Genomic DNA, 27011 nt, shown 5'->3' on the forward strand with positions numbered 1-27011 from the left:
CAGAAATATTCTAATGTATTATGAGCAAATAAGTCATTGTGGAAGAATACCATCATCATGACTCCAGGGAGTTACTAAGTTGTTCTTCTTGTTTAGTCATTCGGTCCTCCAGGACCACACTGGCCATGGGCTTTCTTAACAAAGACACTGGAGTGGTTTGCCATTTCCTTCTCTAGTGACTTAAGGCAAACAGGTTAGCTGGCTTACCAAGGATCACACAACTATTAAGTGTCTGAGACCACATCAGAGGTCTTCCTGAATCTAGGCCCAGCCCTCTTATCCTTTGAGCCTTCTAGGTCTTCTAGGGCCTAGTAGCCCTAAGTATAATATATTTAGTTTCCAAATTTCTTACAAATCTCATTAGCCTCCCAAAGATCACCTAAAAGAGGCTAGAAGCATGTGGCAGTCTCATTAGAGGAAAGTTTGATTGATCCAGGTCATAAGACTCCTTGCCTCCCAAAAATCATCATTCAGAATTGGTGCTAGCAATGCTAGACCAAAGACAAGTATTATATTTTCTATGTGGTAGGAAAAAAAAATCTTCTAAAGGATGAGTACCAGTAGTTAAAGGATTATGCTTTCCATAAATAGCATAAACTCTGCTTTCCATAAAGTGCCATATGTTCATATTGTTATAGGAAATAATTCTTCCCACCATAATTTGATTATTTTAAATTTTCATTTTAAAATATTATAATCATGGTAAGAAGCAGAGTGGTTAGAAATATGGCCCTTCTCGTCAGGAAAATCCAGATTGGGTTCTTCCTCAGTCCTTTCTTTCCTGTAAATTGGCTGGGTGACACTTTTAACTTCTTGTATTTTAGGCTAGGCAAGTAAAATTTTAAAATTCAAAGATGGTGTTGACCTCCATTGATAAAACAATTTCTTCATCTAGAAGTTATATGAAATTAAAGGTTCAATCTCTGTCCCTATAATACTATTTTTCTGTTTTTGTTTTAATTCAATTTAATTTTTCATTGTAGTGTTTTGGTTTTAGGATTCTCTAATGTTAAAAAATTACTGAGGGCATTAAAGAATTTTTATTTTATGTGGGTTATATTTATTGATGCTTACCATACCAGAAAATAAAATGTCTTGGTATTATAAAAATAGTTTCGACCTAGTAGATTCCCTGAGAAAAATCTCTGGGACCTCCATGGTTCCCTCTCCCACACTTTTAAGAGCTGGTGGTCTACTGTATACAAAGAATTCTATATAAAAACTATCTACATAATTGATTTTCATGGAAAATTAATTTCCTGATACTGTCACCACAATTCAATCAGTTACGTCACTCAGGATTCAAATATTGATGAAAACACAAATTATTTCAAGATAAAATACTAAAAAAGCTAGGTCAGATAAAAAGTGTCACATTACACATAGTTTGTAACATTCTAGAACTTAAAACTCTTGAGAGCAAAAACTGTCATTCATATTGATTGCCCTAGCAACACAGCAATTTGACGTAATAGGACACATATCAATCACTGAAGGTACATAGTGTAAGCACTTTGATTACCTTAAAACATTACAAAATGAGTTTGGATAATTTTAAAAGATTTTAATAAATCAAATATTCATGAAGCTAATGATCAATCAATTGATATTTATTGCCTACTTGTGTATGTTAGACATTGTACTATACACTGGGGTTACAAAGAAAGTTTAAAAAAATGGTCCCATGGCTCTCTTCAACAGTGACATGAACCAAATCAGTTCCATTTGTTCAATAATGAAGAGAACCAGCTACACCCAGTGAAAGAACTCTGGGAAATGAATGTGAACCACAAAATAGCCTTTCCACTCCCTCTGTTTTTGTCTGCTTGCATATTTTTGATTTCCTTCTCAGGTTAATTTTACCTATTTCTAAGTCCGATTTTTCTTGTGCAGCAAAATAACTGTATGGATATGTATACATATATTGTATTTAACATATACTTTTAACATATTTAACATGTATTGTTCTATCTGCCATCTAGAGGGAGGGGATGGGGGAAAAAGGAGAAAAGTTGGAAAAGAAGGTTTTGCAAGGGTCAATGCTGAAAAATTTCCCATGCACATATCTTGTAAATAAAAAGCTATAATAAAAATAAATGGTCCCTATAACTTCTAACATTCTAATGGGGGAAATAACATGCAAACCACCATATGCATGTAATTTAAATAAAGAGGAAGCAATCCCAAAAGGAAGGTGCAATCAGTAAGAGGGATTAGAAGGGCAAAGCATGGAATTTTAGCTGAGTTCTAAAAAAAGCCAGAAGGCACATGTAAGGAAAGAGCACTTGCCAAGTATAGGAGATAGTGAAAAGTCAAAGAACTGAGCAATAGCATGTCTTAAGTCATGAATCATGGAGTAAATGGGAAAAGAGTAAAGTATAAAAAGACTGCAAAATCAGGGACCAGGGGTAAAGGGCTTTAAATGTCAAAGATTTTATGTATGATCCTGCAATTAATAAAGAGCTACTGGAGCTTATTGAAAAGTAGGAAAAGGGGATAACATGATCAAATCTGCTTTAGAAAGATCATTTTGATAATCTGTGCTTTAGAAAGATCATTTTGATAGTCTAGACGTGAAGTCATGAGAGTCTGCACCAGAGTGGTGACTGTTTGAGTAAAGAAAAAGACAGGAATAGGAGAAAAAGAATTAAACAAAATATGGCAACAGATATGTAGAGAGGGGAAGAGTTTGAGGGGAAAGATAATGAATATATTAATCAAAATCCCAAGGGATTCCCTTTCAAGTTCAAAATGTCCAATAGGCATTTGGTGATATACTCTTGACACTGAAAATCAGATATTGAGGAAAATTTATTAAAGAAGAATCTTAAGCAAACATTTCTGACCAGAAGCAGATCCCACTGATCTTTGGGAAGAGGGAACCTCGAATGTTGGAATCTTTACAAACTGCTAACTCATTAACACTGCAGTGGAAGAAGCTTTATATTTGTTTGGTGCAGTCCCTTCCTTCAGAGAGCGGATTGGTTCATTCCTTCCAGGTTAGAATCTTTCTGATTTGCCCACTACATGTTTCCCCATAAATACATATAAACATGTTCCCCCTCACTCATAATATATTCCATGATCGAAAATAGTAGAAAACTCTTCCTAGGGGTATGTTGTTTAATATTTAATTAGCCTATTAAGCAGGTACAGTAGTGATGCTCAAGTCAGGTCATTGACCCCAACTACTTTGGGCTGGATCATCTTAAATTTGTAGTTTTCTCAAAACCACAAGACTTTCTGATTGGCTGAACCCACCTGTGCCTTCCTAGGTCCCCAATTCCTTGTTTGTCCAAGGTTTCTTTTTTTATGTTTTTTTAATATATTTTTTAAATTTTATTTAATAATAATGTTGTATTGACAGAATCCATGCCAAGGTAATTTTTTTACATTATCCCTTGCACTCGTTTCTGTTCCGATTTTTCCCCTCCCTCCCTCCACCCCCTCCCCTGGATGGCAAGCAGTCTTATATATGTTAGATATGTTGCAGTATATTGCTCAAGGTTTCTATTGATTATTTGATTGTTCTGTGGAATCTTAACCTTCCTTAACCTCTCATATTATGAAAACCTTCTTGGTTCAGTGGTACCGAAGTCAGGAGATAGATGAGAGTAGAGTATATATAGCTCCCATGAAAATAACAGTTGAATCCATGGGACCTAATGAGATCTCTTAAGGAGACTAGTATAGAGAGAGGAGAAGGGGAAAAGTGAGGGAAAGAAAAGAAACAAGAAAGGAGAAAAGATTCTAGAATTCAAGAAAGCACAATGAGAAGGAATAAACAAGTAGGGGGAACCAGAAGGCAGCAATGTCATGAAAAAAATGGGAGACAAGAGCAAGGTGTAGTAAATGTTACAGATAAGGATAAGAAGTGAGAAGAGGTCATTAGATTTGAGTCATTGGTAGTTTTGGAGAGAGCAATTTCAATCAAGTGATGATTTGGAAGTCAAAGAAGATTTAGAATCAAATGAGCAGAGTACATGGCAGCACCAATTGCAAAGGGTTTTCTTGAGTTTAGCCAAAAAGGGACAAAATATATAGGATGAAAGCACAGATATACTACAATCAGGTGAAGATTTTTCTTTTTTTTTTAAGAATAAAGGAGATAAGCTTTATAGAAAATAAGGATATATCCAATACATAGGCAAAGACTGAAGATTAGAGAAGGGAGGATGATAGAGCAGTTTGTGCTGGAGAAGATAGGAAAGGGATGAGGATCAAAAGAATATGTAGAAAAATTTTGATGGGGACATTCTCTCAAATGATATTAGAACCACCTCAAATGAGGTGTAGTATCTATTTGTAAAAAGCTTAGCAGAGTGTCTGGTACATAGTAGACACTGAAGAAATTCTTATTTCCCTTTCCATCTGTGTATTATGACAAGGCTTGGAAGTCAGACTTTAGTGTAAACTTATATTAAACATGATAAGAATGAATAGTAAAACATATTGGCTGAATGAAGGTGAAACTTTTCCATATAAGATTATCAGAAATGTTAATAGCAATGGTAATTCATCTTTAAAATGAAATGGTGCTGTAAGTATACTAAAACAATGTGGGAGTTTTCTTATACTAAAAATAAAATCAGATTTTATACACCTGTAAATTATGCCGTCATTACTTGTACAAAGAAATATGAAAACCATAATAGCTAATGTATAGCATTCTTAAGATTTGCAAAGTTTTTTTTAACCTATTTCATTAGTTCCTTATAACCTATTATCCCCATTTTATAGATGAGGGAACTGAGACTACGAGAGATTAAGTGACAGTGCCTAAAGTCACTAAGCTAATAAACATTTGAAGCAGGATTTGATCCCAGTTATCCTAACTCCTAGACCCAATGATCTATACACTATACCATTTCACTAGCAAACTTTCTATAATGTCTTTCTCTTACTGAGGTTCAAGCTCCAATAATTCCTAAACTTTTCCTTCTCTCTGGAATTAGTGCAAATAGACTAGGTATTTATTTGCTCTTTTTAAAAAACTGAACTGAAATTTTAAATGAGCTTTTTGTTTAGGACAACACATATATACCTAAAAACTATATAACAGATTTTCTTACAGCACTGAAATCATGACTAATTAATCTTTACTACTGGGGTAGTGATTATATCCTTCTAACTTGGAGTATCACAGGTGGAAGTGTATTTTAAAACTGGTGTTTTGAACCATCCAATTGTTTCTCAGGCTGTCTTCCCTAGGAATGGACTGTAACAGGAACTTCTTTAACTGACAAAGTCAGCTCCCTCTCTTCACATAGAGTATATTCCAATAGCCTTCTAATTGATGTCCTTGTCTCCAAGTCTCTTTCCTTTCCAATCCATCTTTTTTATAGCTGCTGAACTGATACTCTTAAAAGCACTTGTCTGACCACATCACTCCACTGCTCAGAAACCTGCATGGCTTCCTCTTTAGGATAATATGTAATATCCTATACTTGGCATTTAAAGCCTTTTATAAAACCAAGTCCAGCCTACCTGAGCAAGTTTATTGCACAATTCTCTCCAGTGTTCCAGGTGCCTTGGTTTACTTTCAGCTCCCATATGAGACATTTTATCTCCAATCCTGACTTCTCTGGAATCTGTTTTCTCTGTCTGAGATACATTCTTTATTCACTCTCCTATATTTTAGAATTTATCTAGCTTTTTACTCAATTCAGTTTAAGTGCCAACTCTTACACAAGATCTCCACCATTGACTCCAATTGCTAGTGCTCTCTTTTTTCCCTGGCTACTTTATTACTTTGTATTTTTCTGTTCTTATTTGTATATGTTCCCCACAATAGCATATAAATGCATTAAATGTACGTAAACTCATTATATATGCCTGTTATTGTTCTTTATAAAATTATCTTGTTTTATGCTTAATTTTATTAACTTTTTTTAAGGGAAAAAAACCCAAGATGTAAATCCTAAATAAATCGAATATCACATTGAAACAGCAGCCTGGAATATTTATAATGAATTCTTATAACCAAATGAGTCATTGAAAACTTAAAACTTCTTGAAGATATTGAACAAAAATTATCTATGTATACATACATATTACCCACTAACGGAATAATAATGAGAAATCAGTTTCTATACTAATAAAATACATTGCAGATATTATACAATGCTTGAAAAACATTTGTGGACTTTGGTACCTTTTGTCCAGGGATCAACCAAAGTTCAGATGAGTTCATCATCAGGTGAAAAAGATTTTTGACCAAAGCAATTTCCAAAAACAGCCTTTTAAATATTACTGTAACATATTATGAAATAAAAGGAATAATGAGGCAGGATAATACCAATATACTCAATATATAAAAGTATATAATTTTTTAGCATTTAAGTTTTCCTAGAAGAGTGACTATAAAGATTTTTGGTTTGATGGAAGGAAAACATTGCACAATGTATAAAATACCTAAACCTTCTTCCAAACTAAAACATGCTTAATCTGTATTCCTTTTGGTTGAAGTTTAATAACATAGGTAAAATTGGGTAAGACCTTATAAAATTGTTACAGGTGCTACTGTACTTGTAGTGTATAAACTGAAGATAAAAATTTTATTATCTAAAGTGTGCTAAATCTTAAAATGTTAAAATTATTCATTATTCAAAAAAGGATTTGAAATTCCCACAGGTCAGTTTTAGACAGTTTGGGTCCAAAGCATTTTCCTAAAGTTACTGCCAGAAATATTTTAATTTTTTTCCTAGCACAGTAAAAAGTGCATAATAGGCACTTAAAAGCGTCTGGAATGGTAAGTTCCCAAGCAAAGCACTTAAGCTGTGTCTACACACAAACTTGTTTAGAATAAATTTATAACAACTGATATTTTAAAAGTTATGTGTTAAAAAAAATCAGTGACTTCAAAAAACTTTCACTTTTTGGCAATCATTCACAATTATGAGAAAAGCAAATTGTAAAGAGTATATAAATGAGCTATCATTCACCATTTCTAAATTCAATTCCAAGATCTCTCGAATGCTATCTTTTTCATTTACCTGAAAAGTGTATTTTTTAAAAGTCCATGCCTCAATTTTTTTGTTAAAAAAAAATTTAAATGATTACTACAAAGTCAGAGAATTGTTCTATGCAAATCAATGAAAGATTTGCAAGGATGATAATGTAAAGCTACATCAAAGTGCCCTGACAATTTGATAGTGCTTTAATAGAGGAATTTTTTTTTTAAACAGAGGAGCTCCCTCTATAAAATAATCCAAATGCAGTTTCTATTCCCAGACATATAATTCATTTGGGAGTTGGAATGAAGTTTACCTTGCTCAGCAAACTCTTCAGAAGTACTACTGGAATAGACCCCAGTAGGGCCTATTTGTAGTTAGGGTCAGAGGAAGAAAAACAAGCACAAGGATAGTGTGGGTATGGGTTGTGGTAAAAAGAAAAAGGAAACTTTGCCCCTGCTCCATGTTTCAATTTCTTGTTCATCTCAAAATTTGGTCAATGGTTAAGAAGTAAACATCTCCCTTGAGAGGTCTAACCAATAAACAAAGAGTAAACATCGCCTCCCCCCCTTTCCTTATAAAATACTCATCACACCAATCAGTACCCTGATACTGCTGAATAGTGTCCTTTTTATGGGACAATAAAGCCTTTTACTTTGAGAAAATAGCTTGATGACTAGGTAATTCTTGGTAATTCTTAACTATCAAATCTATTCTCTTACTACAATAGCAATTATTACCATGAAATTTATTTCTGGATAAATATTTAAAATATTCAAGAAATACAAACTTTTCAAGCATTTTCAATCTCTTCAAAAATGTTTTTATATACAAATGGCATAAGTACTAATTATTCAGTCCTTCTTCCTATTTATTCCTTAGCAGTGACTCAGACAACTCTTTGTTAGCCCATTTAAGTTATGCTATGCATTTTATATGACTTGACTTAAAAAAAATGAAACCAGGCATAATGGCAAAGACTCACAAGGCTGACTTGAGTGGCAAGACGGCTGAAGTGGATGGAGGGCAGGAGAGGTTTGCCTCTTGAGGAAGACCATGACATCAAGGAGGTGACATCACAACATGCAAGTGAATTGGATTTAAGTGAGGGAAGGTTGGGCAATGTCACCTGCCTTACCTCCCTTTCCTTTAGGACTAGGAATGCAGTAAATCTAGCTTGGACAAGGTCAAGTGCTTTCCACTGATCACCAATGCTAACAAGCAGCCCTTCCAGCCTGGAGGAGAGAGGAAGATGCAGACTATCTCCTTCCCCAATTAAATTTGTAATTTAAAAAATGGATTCTTTATAATCCAGAAGCATAACTATATAAAAAAAATTGTGTGTGTCTACTGAGAAGAGTAAACACTAATATTAATACTTTAGCTGTAAAAAAAAAAATACTTTAGCCGTAGTCATTGATGAATCTAGAAAAAAAAAAAAGAAATTTGGCGCTAAATTGTAATTTTAAAAATTAATATTTCTAAAATTAAAGGTATACAATGTTGGACATCCTGTCAGACACATCTGAAGTATTAATTGGTTTTGATGAACTGCTTTTCTTAATAACTTTTTTTTTTTTTGGCTGAGGCAATTAGGGTTAAGTAACTTGCCCCAAAGTCACACAGCTAAGTAGTGTTATGTGTCTGAGGTCAGATTTTAACACAGGTCCTCCTGACTTCAGGCTGGTGCATTTATCCACTGTGCCACTTAGCTGTCCCTCTTAATTTCTTTTTAAAATATTTTTAAAAGGAATATTTTTAAAGGGAATATACTTGAACATTACTGTAATGTTTAAAAAAAAAAAACCTTAATCTCTTTTCCCTTTTGATCTGATTTTTCTTGTGTAGCATAATGAATATTAATATGTATTTAGAAGAATTGCACATGTTTAACCTACATTGCATTGTATTGCTTGCTGTATAGGGGAAGTGGAGGGGGATGTAAAGGGAAAAAAATTTGGAACACAAGGTTTTACAAAGATGAATATTGAAAACTTATCTATGTATTTAGAAAAATAAAAGGCTTTTATAAGAAATATAAAAATGGACAAATATAAAATCAATAAAGTTGGTTATAACTATGTCAGTCCACTGATCAAAAAACTTCACTTGCTTCCCATTTTATCTACCTATCTATCCACATACAATTTTTAAAAATTAAATGGTTTCGATTAGCCATCTAACAAATTTTTTGAGATGGATTGGACATTTCAAAGTTTGTTGAATTAAACATACTTTAAAAACACTGATAAAGACTTAAGGGATGAGAATTTTAATGATAAGAATTAGCTTTGGGGATAAGAATTTATTATTTGGTTAGAAATTGTTGGGAAAACTGGAAAGCAGTATGGCAGAAATTCTGCATAGATCCAATTATCTTAAACCATTTACCAAGATAAGGTCAAAATGGATATATGATCTAGATAGATATTTCAAGAAAATTTGAACATGGTACACAATTCCTGATCTATGTATAGCCATACGAGAGAAAATAAAGTTAGGTCTAACATGGATAATTTAGATTATATTAAATTAAAAAGTTTTTGTATAAATAGGATAAACGTGGCCAAGAATAGAATGAAGAAAATCGAATTTTTATATAGATTATCAGATAAAGGTCTCATATCTGAAGTATGTAAATAACTTGGTCAAATCTATAAAAATACAAGTAATTGACAGTCAAAGAATATGTGAAAAGACAGCTTTTCAAAGAAATAATCAAAACAATTTAGAGTTATATGAAAAGGCTCATTATTAGAGAAATACAAATTAAAATAACTTTGAATTATCATTTTATATCAACAGAATGGCTAAAATGATTGAAGAGGATAGCAACAAGTGGTGGAGGAAATGTGAAAAAATTGGGACACATGGCTGGTGGAATTGTGAACTGATCCAATCATTTTGGAGAGAGTTCTGGAATTATGCTCAAAGACATACCCAGCACTATCACAACTAAGTATTTCCAAATTAAGATGATTAGGGAAAAAGGAAAAGAACTTAAGTATTTTAAAATGTTCACAGCAGCTTGCTTTGTGATAGTGAGAAGATCTGGAAATTGCAGGGATGTTCATCAATTGGGGAAAGGATAAACTAGTTGTGAAATAAAATTATGATGGAATACTACTGTGCTATAAGAAATGGACTTCAATGATCTTAAAAAAAAACTTTTAAAGACTTGCCTGAAATAATGAAGAGTGAAATGAGAACCAAGAGAACATTGTATACAGGAACAGCAATAATATTTTAAGAATGATTATGTGGTATATGGAAGTAATGGAATATTATTGCCCTATAAAAAATGAATAAGCTGATTTCAGAAAGCCCCAGAACGATTTATATGAACTGATGTTTAGTGAAACAAGCAGAACTGGGAATATATTGAACACAGTAACAGCAAGATTGTGTGATGATCAATTATGGTAGACTTGGTTCTTTTGTTAGTGATTTCAGGCAATCCCAATAAACTTAGTATGAAAAAAGCCATCTGCCTCCAGAGAAAGAATTATGGAGGCTGAATGTGAATCAACACATGCTATTTTCACTTTTTTTAAAATCTCTCATGGTTTTCCATGTTTCTGATTTTTCTCTTTCCAATATAAGGAAATCCGCAAAGAAAAATGAATTTACATGTATGACCAAAAAAAGGCTATAAGTGAATAAAATTTGACTATTAATTATAAATACCCAAATTAACTATAAAGGACACATGAACATTCTCTGCATCCAGAAAAAAACTGATAAATATATAATTTTCACACACACACATCTTATATCTATGGTAGCAGAGAAAGTAAAGAAAATTTACATGATAATTATGTTGTATATTTATTTGAAAGGAATAGCATGTTTTGTACATAGTAAATTTGCAGTGTCATGTACAAAAAAATCTCCCCACTTATAAATTACAGCTTACAGCAATAGTGTTTCTTAAAAACTTAAATGCTTAATATAGATTGTTACTTTTGACTTATTGAAAACCATGGAAGTACTTCATTTGTCTTTTTATTTAATAATGAAAGCTAACGTTTATATAGCGCCTATTATGTGCCCAGGTATTATGCTAAGTACTTTGCACATATCTCCTTTGATCCTTACAACAATGGAAGGTAAGTGCTAGTAGAGATTGAGATGAGGAAACTTTACAAAACTATCTAAATCAGATTAGAATAATTTATATTTGTATGCCATTTTCTAGTCTTCTGGCAGTCTTATTTTCTATTTTATAACTAATGTTTTTGGTCAACCACATTTACTATTTTGATCTCCAGCTTAGATTTTTAATCATTTATATCTGATATGGCAGACATAAAATCATTTCTATTATTTTTACTCTCTAGTAGTGGCAGTAGGATAAAGAAGATATGAAGTTTATAAACCAAAGGATAAGGAAGTCTGCCTCTTTTAACATATTTTTGTACAATTTTACTTACATATCTGCATTTTTTCCCATCACATAATAGTATAGGGAGAGGTGATAGTTGCCTATGCTGGTGAGGCTCCAAAGAGACTCCAGAAGTTTCTGCCTCAGTTATTTGAAACAACAAAAGCCCAAATTAAAATCTTTTACTAGGAAGCATAATACAGTAAACCATTATTGCTTATTAACATCTAAATTCAAATTTACTATTCAGATTATTTCTAATCCCTTCAAATCACCCTGAAAAGGTAGCACAATGGCCTGAAAAATTTTGATAGGAAATAAAGTTTGTCAAGAAAAATCACTAGCACGGGAAACTGGGCCCTGAAGGAATGGGAAGAATTTCACATCTGAAAATTTGTATAAATTTGTTCTGATATGGGAGGAGGGAAAAAGGCAGGATCATCAAATAAGAAAAAAATGATAGTAAATATTTTTATACAGCATATTAAGTTTTTGTCAAGCATGTTTACATATATTGTTTCATTTGATTTTTATAACAATCCTACAAACAAGTCCAGTTTAGCTGAATGGAGTAGTGGGAAATGAAGCTGGAAAGATTGAAAAGTGCTAGACTATGGAAAGCTTTGAATGCCAATCTAAAGAGTTAGCATTTTTATCCTGCATATAATTATATCCTGCATATATACCCTGTTTGAGTAGAGGAATGTGGTCAGACATATATTGGCAAGATTACTTTGACAGAATTGCAAAAAATAGATAAATGTAGGATTTATGTCTGACTTTATTTTTTTCCTGACCACTAGTTCTTTATTACCAACTGTATACTGGCCATTTCCAACTGCATGTCCTGCAGGTAGCTAAAATGCAACATATGTCCAGTACTGACTCCATTTATATTTTCCCCCAAACTCAACTTTTTTTCAAATTTCGCTTTTCCCCGTAGAGAATTTGTAATCTCAAAAGTGTCTACTCATTTAATCATTTCCTTTACCTTATATATTCAATCAGTAATTAAGTGTCTCCCTATATCTCCTCTCTATAGAAAATCACAAGCACCTGGTACATCTCTTCTGGATTATATAGCATATATATCTAATCTCTTGTATTCAGTCATTCTAATTCATTCTCCATACAGTTGCCAAAGATAATTATCTTAAATCACCATTTGACCACTCTACTCCCTATCCAACATACAGTGGCTCCCTATTATTATTCAAATACAAACTCCTCTGTACTTTAAAGCCCTTCACAACCTGGCTCCAACCTACTTTTTTAATATCAGTCTATATTTCTCCCTTTCTCCTAATTTCTCATGCAGGGAACTCCAAGGACCATACTTGTGACTGCACTGGCTATTCTTGTCTAGAATGTAGTTCATTTCTACCTTTTAGAACTCATTTCCCTCAAAACTCATAAGTTACTTTCTTCATAAAGCCTTTTTCTGTTTCCCCAACTGCTGCTTAGCAACCTTCCCTCCCTACATGACATTGAATTTTTGAATATATTTTAAAAGGTATTCTGTTTTCCATGATAGCAACTAAGTACCTTGAGGACAGGAAGTTCATTTTTATCTTTGTACCCCTGCTGACTAGCACATAGTATGGGTTTAATAAATACTTAATAGCTCCTCACCTCTCAAATGACCTTGAATTTAGTTATATATTGTGTGTATATGTATCATTTTCCCAATAAAATATAAACTTGATAAGGAATGTTTAATTTCTGTCTTTGCATTTTCTAGTTTAGATGTCCAGTTCTATGCTTATTATTTGTTCATAGATTAATCTGGGCTAGGGAGGTCAGGTTAGAGTTGGTATGAGTGATTTAGGATAAAGAAAAGTGCAAAGGAGGATACTTAAATGTTGTCCTCAATTGGATTACCTCCCTAATTTAATATTCAAATATTTGTAGATCGGGAGCCCTGTGGGGGTAAATATCTCTAGAGTTCCAAGATATACCCTGAGCCTCCACCTCTATAGCCTAAAAGCCCCTATTATTGAGTTTACTTTTTAATAAGTCAATTTAGCTAAAACTAACAGACATTAAGGCGGCATAGTAAGAAAAATGGCTAATAAAACATCCAACATATAGTCACAGGAATACAGGTAGTGGAAGCAGTAGTTGTAAAACACACATAAGGAAACCCAAGTGGACCAAGATAATTTCTCTTAAGAACATAGGCCCTGATGTCCTTTCTCTTCTGGTGGTATTTTCCTCTCCCTCTTTCTGTTCCCCTAGAATCTTAGCTGGACTAGTGGAGAGGGCAGATAGCTTTTTAAAAGTCTATTTTTAACGTTCTGGATTTACATCAGGCATCAACTCCTTCCTCTCTCACAACAGAAGCAAAAAATTATGTGGTAGAGTAATAAGACTTGGCAACTGGTAGACAAGATGGATAGAGTGAAGAATTAAAGGTTATCCTAAAAGAATGATAATAACTGTCAACAGAAATAGAAGTTTAAAAAAAGATAAATTTTGGATATGTTGAATTTGAGCTTATTGGGTGAAGGAACACATCGGATGCTTCCAACTTGATCATTCATGATCTCAGACATCAAATTGGCTTAGTAACATAAATGGGGGGGTTTTATGGAGAGGGAAGAGAATAAAGGAATAAGCATTTAAAAGCTCCTATGTGCTAGGCATTTGTGTTGAGCCTTTTGTTTTTCAAACATTTATCTCAATTGACTCGATGTAGGAGGTGACATTATCCTCATTTTACAATGGAGGAAACTGAAGTTGCTAGTGTCCAGGCCTAATCTGAAAATAGGTCTTGAATCCAGTACTTTTTTTACTTCTCCACAACAGGCCAAACCTCAAGGTTCATTTAAGATCTTTTCAGGCTACCTAAATAAAATTAAACTTATAGCTTGTCTTTGTGGAACTAGAAATATGAGGGGAAAAAAACCTGTTTTCTTTTTTTTTTTTTTTCCCACAACTAGCATGACACTGGAGGATAACATTTACCCACATTTAAATCACGTCTTATTTAATAATCCCAACACTAAATGGACCTTCCGAAGATGCCAGACACTTGGCTCCCGGGCTACGGCACAGTTTCTAGGGTTCGCAAGTCCCTGCTGTACTGCACCCCAAAACAGTAGGCTATTTCCTAAGTCGCAAGCAAACAAACGCAGGTTAGTTCCCCAATTAATACAAAGCAAGTCTGGCTCTGCTCGAAGACACCAATACCAAACGCTAATTGGCCCTGGGTGGACTGAATCTTCGGTGCTTCGACCTGTCCGGTCCCACCTCTGGGGGACTCCCTTCCCCACAACCCCTAAGTCAGTGGCGACACTTTCTCTTTGAGCTATTTCGACCCAGCCCGGCCCCCGTAGCTCCCCTTCTCCAGCAGGTGGTTCTGGTTTTCTCCCCCAACTCCAGCCGCTCACGTCACTTGAGAACCTCTGCCCACGCGCCACCGCCGCAACCAACCGAGAAAATAAACAAACCCCGAAACGGACCGCTGGGGCGCGCGAGGCTCCTCCCCTTCGCTCCGCCCTAGGCTCCCTCCCCCCTACCCCAAGTCTCTATACAGCACCGACTCAGGGGCTGCTCTGCCGTGGGCGAACTAGCTGTTCTCTCTCCTCGCCACGTGAAATCTCGCCCTTCTCGACCTGCATAGGGTTTTTCTGTGCCCTCTCCCCTTTTAAGCGTCTCCCGCCCTCCATCCCCCGGCTCCATAGCTCGACCTTTTCATCGCACCCGGGACCCGTTATACACCACCCCCTTCACCCCTCCGCGGCCCAGAGAAAAAACGCCGCGGCGCGCGCAGAGAGAGCTGGGGGTGAGTGAGTGCGCGTGTCGCGCAGGGCCGAGAGGCACCCTCCGCCTCCCGCCAGCGGCTGGCTCCCTTCTCTCCCCCCCCCCACCCCGACTTCGGACTGTCTCGCGCCGCCGCCGCCGCCGGGCTCCGCGCGCTCTCTAGTCTCCCCCGCGCCGCGCCCCCGCCCCCTTCCCCTCCCAGTTGACGGAGGAGCCAGAGACCCAACGCCCAGCGCGGCCGGCCCCGAGGAGCTGCCGCTGCCGCCGCCGCCGCCGCGCCGCCGCCGCCGCTGTCGCCGTCGCCACTGCAGCCAACTAGCCAAGGAAGAGGAGGAAGACAGACCCGGGGGAAAGCCGCGGAAGGGAACGCGGTGAGTTCGAGGAGCGACTGAGGCCGATTGTGGGCGAGCTGTCTTGAGTCGGACCCGCCTCCCCTCAGGCCCCGCAGCCTTGCCCTCGGCCTGGGGTGAAGGGCGCCCGGGGCAGCACCCGGGGGCGGGGGCGAGGCCCGAGCTCGTCCGAAGGGATGGGGAGGCGGCCGACTAACCCAGGCCTCCGGGTAGCGGCGACCCGCAGCCAGTCCCCGTCCCCTTTGAGCCTCCCCTTCCTCCCATCTCCAAACTGGGAATTCGGGGAGGAGGTGGATGATTTTGGGCTTCCCTGACTGGGGTTATTGGGGGGAGAAGAAAAAGGGAAACGGGTGTTTTTCCCAGGTGTGCCTTCATTCTCCAATGCCAGACCCCCTGCTACGAGTCGGATTGTTGCGCCTTCCTAGGATTGTTGCTCAATGAGTCCCCCTCCTGGATGTTTCCCAATGATTTCCCCCCCTTTTCCCGAGTTGTTGCCCAATGAATCCCCCTCCCCTTACGCAGTTGTTGCCTAGTGAATGATCACCCCTTCCAAGGTTTTCCCCCTTTGAGCCTCCTTACTCCGCGTTCCAGGTTTGTTGCCTAGTGAGCCCTCTTTCTGGATTGTTGCCCTGGGAGCCCCATTTCCTTCTTGGGTTGTTGCATCTGGAGGGTCCCCTCCCTGGCTTCCTGGGCCTGAAGATGCCTGGAGGCTCGGGAAGCTCGGCGGCCGTCCCTGCAGGTGCCTCCCCCGCGGCGGTGCGGGCTCCGCGCGGCCTCGAGCCTCGTGCCTCGTGCCCATCCCTGCAAACACCCCCTGGGGAGTGGGGAAAGCCACACTGGGGAGGGATCGCGGTTGGTGGGTTTGGTTTTTTACCCATTTCTTTTTCCTTAGGTGTTGAATTCTCCTTCATGCCGGACTTAAGTCTAGCCCAGTCAGATTCCTTCCTTGCTTTGCCTTGTGCTCTTAAGATTTTGGGCACCTGTTAACACCGTAGGAGTGAAAAAGTTGGCTTTTGTTCACGAATGAGGTATAGTTACTTTTTTTTTTTTTTTTTTTTGGAATGATGTGCTGTTTGTGCCTCCCACAGTTGATTGAATTTGCCTTAGACTTCTTCTTTCTCAAGAAGGAAGCTCTGAAAATGTTATGCTAGGTTTTTAGGCATCTTTAGAAACTGGATTTTAAAAATATGTATTTTTCAGCATTTCATACCATTTCAGGTATTATATCCTAATAATTATTTGACAAGATTCTAATTATTTGACAAGATTGATATAATTTTTTGATATATAGCATTTGGGCTATTAAAACATTTCATCCTAAATTAATAGGAATTTAAATTTTCCCCCATACATCCTCTTCCTCCTATTAAATGTCTTAATCCTGTGCATTTCTGATATCCCAAAATACCTATTATTAAAATGGCTTCTATGGTTTGCAAAGGACTGTGCTAAACCTTAAGGATAAATTTCTGCCTTCAAAGAGTTTGTTTTGGGGGATAGGGTAGGGTGAAAATTTATACAAATATAGTACAAAGGAGATGAGGAAATGTGGAAGATGACCATTTCTGAAAGAAAGAGATTTTGAAAGGTCTTGAGGAGAGAAGTGTTTTCCTGGTGTGGGATAGTTTGAGCAGATGTTCTAAAGCATGAGACTTGAATTTGGGAAACAGCTCCTGTGGGGTGTGTAGCTGGGAAGAAGATGGAATAAGGCTGCTTGGACAAGAGTCATTGAGAGCCAGATTCAGAGATCTAAAAGTAGAGAGCTTTTTTCATACTTATGATCGTGATTTTCTTTTAATTTATATTTTCTTCGGATCTATCCATTTATGTATATCCATGTCCATAGTCTGCAATCTCAGCACTTAAAGGCCCTATCTTTCATTATAGTTACCCAGTGCTCGCTCTTATTATTTTATTTCTTGTAGAAATGGATCTTAAAAAACAAATTAGTACCATCTACAACAGTATTAAAATTTATTCCTTATTAACATGCTAGATTTGATGTTTCACCTTTGAAAAGCTGATGTCACTTTCACATTGTGGTGAGGTATCAGGACAGAACTTCAGGGGAGATAGAAGAATTTGACTATTAAAATAGAAAGTAGAAATAATTTATTTTTATTTAAAATTATTTTAAAATAATTTTTAACTTTTTTTTGCAATTTTGCATACTTCTAAACTTTCTCCAACATATATCTAGAATTAAATCTTTCTGTCCATTAACTCATTTTTATAGTACTTAAAAATTTACAAAGACCTTTATTAGAGAAATATTGAAAATAAATTAATAAAACCTATTCCAAAAGTTAAATAAAAACATATTTAGAGTTTACTAATTATATGGCTTGCTTACTTCAGTATAGTTAAAAGTAATTGCTGGTATATAAGATTTGCTAAGGACAAGAATTTTCTAACATTTTAACACTGATAGTCAAGTGCCATTCAATAATATGTTCAGCAAAAATAAAGACTGATACTCAGGTGTCTTCTGGTCCCATCGCCATACTTAAATTTCTCTGCTATTTATAGTCCCTCTTGTGTTGTTTTAGACATTTTATTGAGAGCACTAAAAATTTTCAATTTTTGATTTCCTTTAACCTGTTTTTTTCCCATCTGCTTATTTGATCTTTCTTTTATACCAGCCTTATCTCACATTTCTTCCCTTAATGTACTCTTCTCTTCTATCCCAACTGTTTAACTAGCCAGAGCCAGAGTTCAGCATCTTTTTTTCACCTCTGCATTTAAGCAAGCTGTCCCCATTCCTAGAATGTACTTTTTTACCTCTCTCAGGATTGTTCATTTTTAAGAGTAAAGACTTTCTTGATTCCTTTAAACTTGTTAATTTGAGGAAGAAAAGGCATCTTGGATTTAATTTTCTTTGTTTTTGGATCTTCCCAAGAGAAAATGGGTTCCTTGCAAATTTGGATGGTTGTATTTTTCTTTTTGTCCCCTAGTCTATTATAATTCAGTGTACATCATGAACACTTAACATTTTATAAATTTCAGCCGTACATATGTTTAGCTGAACCACTAACATCTTCCTATGCTGCCCTTTTCAGATCTTTTCCCAAGATCCATTTTCTCACAAGGTTGATATAACTCTGTTATGCTTCATTCATTTGCTTTCACCAGAGGAAGATTTTCTTTAAATGTAGGTTGATTTCTTTGGTCGATTTTATTGTTATTTTGTTTGTGATTCATGATCTCATAAGCTACAGAACAATGCATTAGCTTTTAAATGAAACTAATATCCCTCCAAACTGTTGAACTATCTTCTGGGCAGCACACTGGTATTTTCAAAGGATGCTGAGCAAAAAAGTTAACTGTTCCATACTTCTTTATCCATCTTACGTGTTCTTCATTTCCTAACTTTTAAGAGGACTCCTAACATAGAGATGTAGAGTAGATGTATTATTCATCCCATTGGACTGTGCAGATGTTCTCTTGTGTAAATTGCCATTCATCATCTTGTTTGTCAGTGGTCAATTCTTACCCCTCTCCTTTATGATTCTGATTTCCATGACTACTTAAACCATGTGCCATTTTTCCTTAATATCTTTTCCTTTAGGTTTTCTATTACTTTTTATGCTCAGGAAAAGTCTGGCCTTTTATAAACCTTGCCAATTAGAGCACATCTTTCCCTTCTACACAAAATACCCTGCACTTTTCATAGAGTAATAGATGTAATCTTGGCTCTTCTTGGCAGAATTTGTTTTTGCTGTTTGTTTAGTGGCTTCTGAAAGTTATTTCTTTGCTTGCCAAATAATTTTGGGGGCAAGCATCTGTGTTTGGAGCCATTCCAGAAGCAGAACATCTTCTGGGAGCCTAGATGGACAGCCCATAGCTGAAGTTTTACATTTGATACTTTAAACCTATTTAGTGCCTGCTGCCTAAGGAAAGTTTTTACATGGCTTCTGCCATGATTTTATTCCTCATTTGCCTAACATGTTCATTCGTGTTCTGACTTTCTTTCCTTCTAGGGCCTCAAGGAGTCATTTAATCTAAGACATGGAAATAAATTATTTCCAGTAGTGATTCTGGGGGAATGCTTTGGACCACATATCTCTAAAATTGAGTTGTGAAATTTTTAGTCCATTTTAAATAATGAATAGTTTTAGAAGTATTAAAGTTTAACATATTGACTGCAATCAAAATATTGCTTTCAATTTATATTTCTTGAATTTATACTATAGTACTTTTAGAATAAATAATTTTATCAGTTTTTTAGTGAGTCATTTGACTTGTTAAACTATTTAAAATATTTTATTTTTTCCTAATACACGTAAAGATCATTTTCAACACTCATTTTTGTAAAATTTTGTTTCCTAAACTTTTCTTTGTCTCTTCCTTAGCTCCCCCTCTCCAAGATAGCAAGCATCTGATATAGGTTAAATATGTGTAGTCCTCTTAAACATATCCATATTTGTCATGTTGTGCAAGAAAAATCAGACCAAAAGGAAGGAGGGAAAAAAAACACAAGAGAAAAAAAAAGATGACTATACTACACTTGAATCCACAATCAGTCTCCGTGGTTCTCTCTCTGGATGTGATTGGCATTTTTCTATCCCATGACTTATTACACTTGAAACAGAATAAATATATATGAAACATATTTTAGTTGGAAGGTAAGATTAGATATTTTTCCATATTGCAAAAAAAAAAAAAATTCCCCCTTCAGATCATCAATCAGAAAACATGCTTCTAGGAAAACTTCAAACTTGAAAATAAAATAGATAGGTGTGATACCACCCCCAAATTATCACTTCTTTGAATTCTATGTTTCAGTGATAAAATTAAATGGTAATTACCAACAGTAATGCTCACTTTAGAATTCAGATAGAAACTTAGATGAATGTTATTTGTGTTCTATTGAATTTTTACTCATTTTGTTAAATATTTCCCAGTTAACTTTTTAATCTGGTTTAAGCTCACTGAAAAGTGTAGCTGGCAACAGATACTTCTTTCTTAAAACTATAATTACTGATTTTATATATATGTATATACATATATATAAATGGTTAAATGATTCATTATTTCATAGTGTTTGTATTCTTTTCACCGATACATATAGCATATAGCAACCATTTTATACTTTCATAGAGTATTTTATGTGAATTGCTGAAGCCAAAAAGTGTTACCACTTGATGGCCAACATTCTGGCAACAATTTAGGTTGATAAAAAAGAAAAAGGCATGTAGTCTACTAGTACTTTTCTAATTTGGTATAGAATTTATCAAAACATGCGTTCTCATGATATAATCTTTTTTATTTACAAGTTATATGCATGGGTAATTTTACAGCATTGACAATTGCCAAACCTTTTGTTCCAATTTTCCCCTCTTTCCCCCTACCCCCTCCCCAGATGGCAGGTTGACCAATACATGTTAAATATGTTAAAGTATAAATTAAATACAAAATAAGTATACATGTTCAAACAGTTATTTTGCTATACAAAAAGAATCGGACTCTGAAATAGTGTACAATTAGCCTGTGAAGGAAATCAAAAATGCAGGTGGACAAAAATAGAGGGATTGGGAATTCTATGTAATGGTTCTTAGTCATCTCCCAGAGTTTTTCGCTGGGTGTAGCTGGTTCAATTCATTACTGCTCCATTGGAACTGATTTGGTTCATCTCATTGCTGAAGATGGCCAGATCCATCAGAATTGATCATCATATAGTATCGTTGTTGAAGTATATAATGATCTCCTGGTCCTGCTCATTGCACTCAGCATCAGTTCATGATATAATCTTAAAAAAAAAAACTCTTCACATTATTAGAACGTTATTAATAGAGACCTCATATGTATATGCAAATATCTGTTGGCAGTCTTAATCTTCAAATGATTCGCTTATTAATAAGTGTTTGGAGCCCCTGTTTCAATATTTTCTTAACTTTATACATCTACAATTTGTTAACTTGTTTCTTCTCAAAAATTATATGTATAAAATTGGACAATTTTTGAAAGAAAATTAGTAAAAAGGAATATATAAATAGTTATTATTACAAGGTACCTGGAATGAGTTACAAAAGTTAAAGCAAGAATTTAGCTCTTAATTTCTTGAGACTTCAGGCAAAGAAGGAAAAGCTGGGAAATGTTTGCTTTCCATTTTCTGATAAAAATCATCTGGTGGGATTTTTCCTTAGTATTGATCTAATGGAGAAATTGTATGAATTCTTATATAAAGGATACTAGATAACAAATCTTCAACTGATTCTTCAAAAAAAACCCCACAAATATTGCAGCCTATAAAATCAGCAATGTTAATAACCAAACTTTTTTTTAAACTGAAGCATAATATAGAATCTTAAAAATAAACTAGTTATGTTTTTTTCTGATTATCCAGCATAATATAAGGAATGGGATAGAACTAGGGAAATGGATAATTAACATGTTCATTAGGGGTATTTCCCTCACTTTACCCTTTTCTCTTCCTCTCTTCTTTCTCTATCTCCATTCTAATCTCTCATCTTATTTTTTTCCAGACGTATGAACTTTACCTTACTTGACTTCAAACAATTCAGTTGAATTATATGAGTAATTATGTTGATAATATTCTTAGCTGTTGATTAAAGAGTGATTAAAATATGCTTTTAAAATTATTTTAACACAAATTAGATAATATATTAGAAGTTTAGAAGATCTAACTTTTCTTTATACTGACAAATACGTTTTTAGACCTAAGTGTCTTAATAAGAACTTTATTACCTGGAAGAGAGTTGGATTCTAAGCTAAAGTCATAAATCTGCTGACAGTAATTGAGCATATGGCATATAAGAAGGATCATATGTATTTGTAGCTTACTACAAAGATTCTTTCATTTAAAAGCCTTGGAATTTTTTAAGCTTTCAATTGAGAGAGTCCTCCATAGAAGAGAGATTTTTTTGCCTAAAAATTTTTATGTACAGACGTTAACAAACAACTGCCTCAGCCACAAAAGAAAGTCATTTTTCCAGTTGAACATCTGATAATAAGTAAGTTTATCTTGGTGGATGTGCCAACATTGTTTAATTTAAATAAGCATCCTCCTCCTTCCTCCAAATAGATAAATGAAATGACCTATGGAATATAAGTAGTTATTTACTTTTTATTCAGCTAGGAGTTGGAAAATGTCAAATTTAGTCAAGGTAAATTTTGGTGTGTTGCAAAAAGATTCTGTGGTATTATAGAGAGCTAGCCTTAAAACCAAGGAAGACCTGAGTTCAAGACCTGTCTTTGACACTTATTGGCTTTGTGACTGACTCTGGGCAAGGCTCTTTAACTTTCAGTATTCTATGCAACTCTTGTTGCAGAAAAAATACCAACCTGCGTTCATGGAAAGAGTTTATTCACCCAGCTGTTGTGTTCCAATGAAATTATAGATCTAGTCTCTATCCTCCTTCTGTGTTTAACGTTTGAGATGAGTGGCATATATAGCTGCTTCTAATAATAATAATAAAAGCTGACATATAAAGCATTTTAAGTTTTGTGGATTTGACAAGTGCTTTGCATACTTGGGATTAGCTTCATTTTAGGAGTGAGAAAACTGAGGCTCATAGAAATTGTGACTTAGCTGGTCACAGTAAGTTTTAGGGACAGGGATGTTTAAAACTGCAAATTCAATCATTTTTGTATTTTGTCTTTCTCATTGTCTTCATGGAAATGTTAAAATTGTCATAGAGGAGGATACTTCTCTTTTTATAGCTAGAGAATATTCAAAAAACTCTAAATCACTATTAATTTGAGAAATGCAAATTAAAACAATTCTAAGGTATCACCTCATACCTTTCAGATTGGCTAAAATGACAGGAAAAGATGATAAATGTTGGAGGTATTGTGAGATAACTGGGACACTAATACGTTGTTGATAGAGTTGTGAACTGATCCAGTCCTTCTGGAGAGCGATTTGGAACTATACCCAGAAACTCTGCATACAAGGAAATCATAAAGGAGGGAAAAGAACCCACATGCACAAAAATGTTTGTAGCAGCCCTTTTTGTGATAGTAAAAAAAAATTGGAAAATGAGAAGAGAGATACCCATCTATTCGGGAATGGCTGAAAAGCTGTGGTACATAAAAGTAATACATTCTTTACTATGAAGAATATCTTTAGATTGGAAAGAGTAAAGTGGTTAACAGGAAAACTATTATATAGAGAGAATAAAGGAGATAAATGTTGTTGCAATTTTCAAAAGGCAAATACAATGTAATCTTCAAAAATCAAAAAAATATTATTTTTCTATAAAAAATGATGAACAAGTTGATTTTAGAAAGGCCTGGAACGATTTACATGAACTGATACTAAGTGAAACAAGCATAGCCAGGAATACATTGTATGCAATAACAGGAATGTGCAATGATAAACTATGAAAGACTTGGTTTTTCTCAGTGGTTTAGTGATTCAAAGCAATCCCAATAGATTTTGGTCAGAAAATGCCATCTGAGAAGGTGGCCTAGCTGTAACAGATCTAAAATTATATTATAAAGCAGCAGTTACTAAAACCATCTAGTGTTGGCTAAGAAATAGATTAGTTGATCAATGGAATAGGTTAGGTTCAAAGGACAAAACGGCCAATAACTTTAATAATCTAGTGTTTGACAAACCCAAAGACCCCAATTTTTGGGACAAGAATGCAGTATTTGACAAAAATTGCTGGGAAAATTGGAAATTAGTATGGCAGGAACTAGGCATTGACCCACACTTAACACCATACACCAAGATAAGGTCAAAATGGGTTCATGACCTAGGCATAAAGAATGAGATTATAAATAAATTGGAAGAGCATAGGATAGTTTACCTCTCAGACCTGTGGAAGAGGGAGGAATTTATGACCAAAGAAGAACTAGAGACCATTACTGATCACAAAATAGAAAAATTTGATTATATCAAATTGAAAAGGTTTTGTACAAACAAAACAAATGCAGACAAGATTAGAAGGGAAACAATAAACTGGGAAAACATTTTTACAGTCAAAGGTTCTGATAAAGGCCTCATTTCCAAAATATATGGAGAATTGAATCTAATTTATAAGAAATCAAACCATTCTCCAATTGATAAATGGTCAAAGGATATGAACAGACAATTCTCAGACGAAGAAGTTGAAACTATTTCTAGCCATATGAAAATATGCTCCAAATCATTACTAATCAGAGAAATGCAAATTAAGACAACTCTGAGATACCACTACACACCTGTCACATTGGCTAGAATGACAGGGAAAGATAATGTGGAATGTTGGAGGGGATGTGGGCAAACAGGGACCCTGATACATTGTTGGTGGAATTGTGAACACATCCAGCCATTCTGGAGAGCAATTTGGAACTGTGCTCAAAAAGTTATCAAACTGCATACCCTTTGATCCAGCAGTGTTTCTACTGGGCTTATACCCCAAAGAGATACTAAAGAAGGGAAAGAGACCTGTATGTGCCAAAATGTTTGTGGCGGCCCTGTTTGTAGTGGCTAGAAGCTAGAAAATGAATGGATGTCCATCAATTGGAGAAGGGTTGAGTAAATTGTGGTATATGAACGTTATGGAATATTATTGATCTTTAAGAAATGACCAGCAGGATGAATACAGAGAGGACTGGAGAGCCTTACATGAACTGATGCTAAGTGAAATGAGCAGAACCAGGAGATCATTATATACCTCAACAATGATACTGTTTGAGGATGTATTCTGATGGAAGTGGATCTCTTAGATAAAGAGAGCTAATTCAGTTTCAATTGATCAAAGATGGGCGGAAGCAGCTATACCCAAAGAAAGAACACTGGGAGATGAATATAAACTGCTTGCATTTTTGTTTTTCCTCCTGGATTATTTATACCTTCTGAATTCAATTCTCCCTGTGCAACAAGAAAACTGTTCGGTTCTGCACACATATATTGTATCTAGGACATACTGTAACCTATTCAACATGTAAAGGATTGCTTGCCATCTGGGGGAGGGGGTGGAGGGAGGGAGGGAAAAAATCGGAACAGAAGTGAATGCAAGGGATAATGCTGTAAAAAAATTACTCTGGCATAGGTTCTGTCAATAAAAAGTTATTTAAAAAAAAGAATGAGATTATAAATAAATTGGAAGAGCATAGGATAGTTTACCTCTCAGACCTGTGGAAGAAGGAGGAATTTATGACCAAAGAAGAACTAGAGATCACTATTGACCACAAAATAGAAAATTTTGATTATATCAAATTGAAAAGTTTTTGTACAAACAAAACAAATGCAGACAAGATTAGAAGGGAGACAATAAACTGGGAAAACATTTTTACAGCCAAGGGTTCTGATAAAGGCCTCATTTCCAAAATATATAGAGAATTGACTCTAATTTATAAGAAATCAAACCATTCTCCAATTGATAAATGGTCAAAGGATATGAACAGACAATTCTCAGACGAAGAAGTTGAAACTATTTCTAGCCATATGAAAATATGCTCCAAATCATTATTAATCAGAGAAATGCAAATTAAGACAACTCTGAGATACCACTACACACCTGTCAGATTGGCTAGAATGACAGGGAAAGACAATGCGGAATGTTGGAGGGGATGTGGGAAAACAGGGACCCTGATACATTGTTGGTGGAATTGTGAACACATCCAGCCATTCTGGAGAGCAATTTGAAGCTATGCTCAAAAAGTTATCAAACTGTGCATACCCTTTGATCCAGCAGTGTTTCTACTGGGCTTATACCCCAAAGAGATATTAAAGAAGGGAAAGGGATCTATATGTGCCAAAATGTTTTGGAAGCCCTGTTTTTAGTGGCTAGAAGCTGGAAAATGAATGGATGCCCATCAATTGGAGAATGGTTGAGTAAATTGTGGTATATGAACGTTATGGAATATTATTGTTCTGTAAGGAATGACCAGCAGGATAAATACAGAGAGGATTGGCGAGACTTACATGAACTGATGCTGAGTGAAATGAGCAGAACCAGGAGATCATTATATACCTCAACAATGATACTGTTTGAGGATGTATTCTGATGGAAGTGGATCTCTTCTATAAAGGGAGCTGATTCAGTTTCAGTTGATCAAGGATGGACAGAAAATGCTACACTCAAAAGAAAGAACATTGGGAAATGAATATAAACTGCTTACATTTCTGTTTTTCTTCTTGGGTTATTTATACCTTCTGAATCCAATTCTCCCTGTGCAACAAGAGAACTGTTCAGTTCTGCACACATATATTGTATCTAGGATATACTGTAACCTATTTAACATATAAAGGACTGTTTGCCATCTGGGGGAGGGGGGTAGAGGAAGGGAGGGGAAAAATCGGAACAGAAGTGAGTGCAAGGGATAATGCTGTAAAAAATTACCCTGGCATGGGTTCTGTCAATAAAAAGTTAAAAAAAAAAAGCCATCTGCATCCAGAAAAAGAACTATAAGAAGATTGAGTGGAACACATACTATGTTACTTCATTTTTCTGTTTTTTTCTCTCTCCCATGATTTTCTCTTTTGCTCTGATTTTTCTCTCCCAACATGATTCATAAAGCAATGTGTGCTAAAAATAGATAGATAAATGAAGAAGTTAAAAATTCTGAAATTTTCTTTTTGTTTTTGGACCTTCTGTCTCTCTG

General features: G+C 35.5%; 1 protein-coding gene across 5 annotated transcripts in view; it reads left to right on the forward strand.

Annotated features, from left to right (window-relative positions):
* The first annotated feature begins 14740 nt into the window (after nt 1-14740).
* Nucleotides 14741-27011, forward strand: part of GKAP1 (G kinase anchoring protein 1) — a 64183-nt gene continuing 51912 nt past the window's right edge. The window contains exons 1-2 of one of the 5 annotated variants that reach the window (XM_051966325.1): nt 14741-15473; nt 16345-16480. The gene's annotated coding sequence lies outside the window, so the exon portion shown is untranslated. The remainder of the gene's footprint in view (nt 15474-16344; nt 16481-27011) is intronic. The other 4 variants (XM_051966309.1, XM_051966333.1, XM_051966315.1 and 1 more) reach the window with 4 other exon arrangements.

Source organism: Antechinus flavipes, chromosome 1, assembly GCF_016432865.1.
Source record: "Antechinus flavipes isolate AdamAnt ecotype Samford, QLD, Australia chromosome 1, AdamAnt_v2, whole genome shotgun sequence".
Taxonomy (NCBI): domain Eukaryota; kingdom Metazoa; phylum Chordata; class Mammalia; order Dasyuromorphia; family Dasyuridae; genus Antechinus; species Antechinus flavipes.